We start from the raw sequence: 2,968 nt of genomic DNA, 5'->3' as shown, positions 1-2,968 counted from the left end.
GGGCAGGCAGGCAGCTCAGACTGCGCTGGGCAGGCAGGCAGCTCAGACGGCGCTGGGCAGGTAGGCAGCTCAGACGGCGCTGGGCAGGTAGGCAGCTCAGACGGCCCTGAGCAGGCAAGCAGTGCAGGCGGCGTTGGGCAGACGGCCGACTCTGACCTGCTGAGGCGCACAGTAGGCCTGGTGCGTGGTGCCGGCACTGGAGGTACTGGGTTGGAGACACGCCATAGGGAGAGTGCGTGGAGGAGGAACAGGGCTCTGGAGACGCACTGGAAGCCTGGTGCGTGGTGTAGGCACTGGTGGTACTGGGCTGGGGCGGGAAGGTGGCGCCGGATATACCGGACCGTGAAGGCGTACAGGAGCCCTTATGCACCAAGCCTTCTCAACCTTACCTGGTTTAATGCTCCCCGTAGCCAGGCCAGTGCGGCGAGGTGGAATAGCCCGCACTGGGCTGTGCTGGCGAACCGGGGACACCATACGTAAGGCTGGTGCCATGTATGCCGGCCCGAGGAGACGTACTGGAGGCCAGATACGTTGAGCCGGCTTCATGGCACCTGGCTCGATGCCCACTCTAGCCCGGCCGATACGTGGAGCTGGAATGTACCGCACCGGGCTAAGCACACGTACAGGAGACTCCGTGCGCTCTTCCGCACAACACGGTGTCTGCCCGTACTCTCGCTCTCCACGGTAATCCCGGGAAGTTGGCGCAGGTCTCCTACGTGACTTCGCCACACTCCCCTTTATCCCCCCAAGAAATTTTTGGGTGAGCCTCTCAGGCTTCCGTGCTAGCCGCGTACCTTCATAACGCCGGTTCCTCTCTCCGGTTGCCTCTGCTCTCCTAACTGCCTCCAGCTGTTCCCATGGGAGGCGATCCTTTCCAGCCAGGATCTCCCCCATGTGTAGCAACCCTTGCCGTCCAAAACGTCCTCCCATGTCCATTTCTCCTTTCTCTGCTCCTGCTGCCGCTGCTTGTTACCCCGCTGCTTGGTCCTTGGTTGGTGGGTGGTTCTGTAAAGGCAGCCTTCCCTCTCTTCACTAGAAGAGAGAGTGTAGCAGGGATCGGACCAACACGCAGCGTAGCCAGTGCTCAACATGTTTAATTAAACGAAACAGTGAACACTTACAACGATAGAAAATAACAAAAAGTGGCAAACCGATACAGTCCTAGCTGGTGCAGACAAAACACAAAGACAGGAAACAACCACCCACAATCCCCAACACAAAACAAGCCACCTATATATGATTCTTAATCAGGGACAACGATTGACAGCTGCCTCTGATTGAGAACCATATTAGGCTGGACACAGAAACAGACAAACTAGACACACAACATAGAATGCCCACCCAGCTCACGTCCTGACCAACACTAAACAAGCAAAACACATAAGAACTATGGTCTGGTATATACACAGACTGCATACAAACCTAACTGCATCCCCAGTCCCTGGTATATCACCAGACTGCATACAAACCTAACTGCATCCCCAGCCCTGGTATATAACCAGACTGCATACAAACCTAACTCATCCCCAGCCCTGGTATATCACCAGACTGAACAACAACCTAACTGCATCCCCAGCCTGGTATATACCAGATCAGTACAAACCTAACTGCATCCCAGGCCCTGGTATAATCAGACTGCATACAAACTAACTGCATCCCATGCCTGGTATATCACAGACTGCATACAAACCTAACTGCTACCCAGCCCTGGTATATCACCAGACTGATACAAACAACTAGCATCCCCATGGTATATCACAGATGCATACAAACCTAACTGCATCCCAGCCCTGGTATATCACCAGACTGTACAAACCTAACTGCATGCCCAGGCCTGGTATATCACCAGACTGCATACAAACCTAACTGCATCCCAGCTGGTATATCACAGACTGCCATCAAACCTAACTGCATCCCCAGTCCCTGGTTATACCAGACTGTACAACCTAACTGCAATCCCCAGTCCCTGGAACATTCACCAGACTGCATACAAACCTAACTGCATCCCCCCTGATATCACAGACTGCATACAAAACAACTGCATGCATAGCCTGGTATATCACAGACTGCATACAACCTAACTGACATCCCCAGTCTGGTATATTCACCAGACTGCATACAAACCTAACTGCATCCCAGGCCCTGGTATATCACCAGACTGCATACAAACCTAATCTGCATCCCCAGTCCCTGGTATATAATATACCAAACCTGAAACATAGCCTAATGCATTACCGAGCTCCCTGGTATACTGTCACCAGACTGCTACAACACGGTAACCTGCATCCCAGTCCCTGGTATATCACCAGACTGCATACAAACCTAACTGCATCCCCAGCCCTGGATCACCAGACTGCATACAAACCTAACTGCATCCCCAGTCCTGGTATATCACCAGACTGCTGTGATGACACCACATCTGTCCTTGCCGAGATTCTTTCATCTGTTTCAGCTCTTGTTGTTCTTAATAGGAGAATGCTCGGTGGGTGGGCAGCCGGGAAAGGGTCGTCAGATGAAATGGCCGAACACCTGGCGCTCAGATGTGGTCACGCAGTGATAACATGCACTCTCTTCCTTCCATTTCATTGAGGTAGACTCTCTCCATGCAAGACACAGGACCCACGATTTTTGAGTTGTGGCATATTTTTATTGGTGCTAGGCTATTTTGGATTGTTGCCGTTGGCACTCGATTTCATCACCCCCCATTTATTAACATGTATAACAGGCGACCACTCACTACTAAGCTACTCACTGAGACCAATGACATCACTCCCATTGTGTTAAGTTGTAGTTTAACTCTCTAACATTCATAGTTAATAATAATCTATTGCTTATTCTTTATCTCCACAGTTGTCCTCACTTTTGTTACGGTCCTTCGAGCCGCGGTATCGTGACACATATGGTTCAGATGAGCTGGAGCCCACACTAATGGAGACAGTTAAGACCCACACAAATAATAACCCAACAT

Source organism: Salvelinus sp. IW2-2015, unplaced genomic scaffold (assembly GCF_002910315.2).
Source record: "Salvelinus sp. IW2-2015 unplaced genomic scaffold, ASM291031v2 Un_scaffold16525, whole genome shotgun sequence".
NCBI classification, from domain to species: domain Eukaryota; kingdom Metazoa; phylum Chordata; class Actinopteri; order Salmoniformes; family Salmonidae; genus Salvelinus; species Salvelinus sp. IW2-2015.
Note: the sequence above shows the minus strand (reverse complement) of the source record.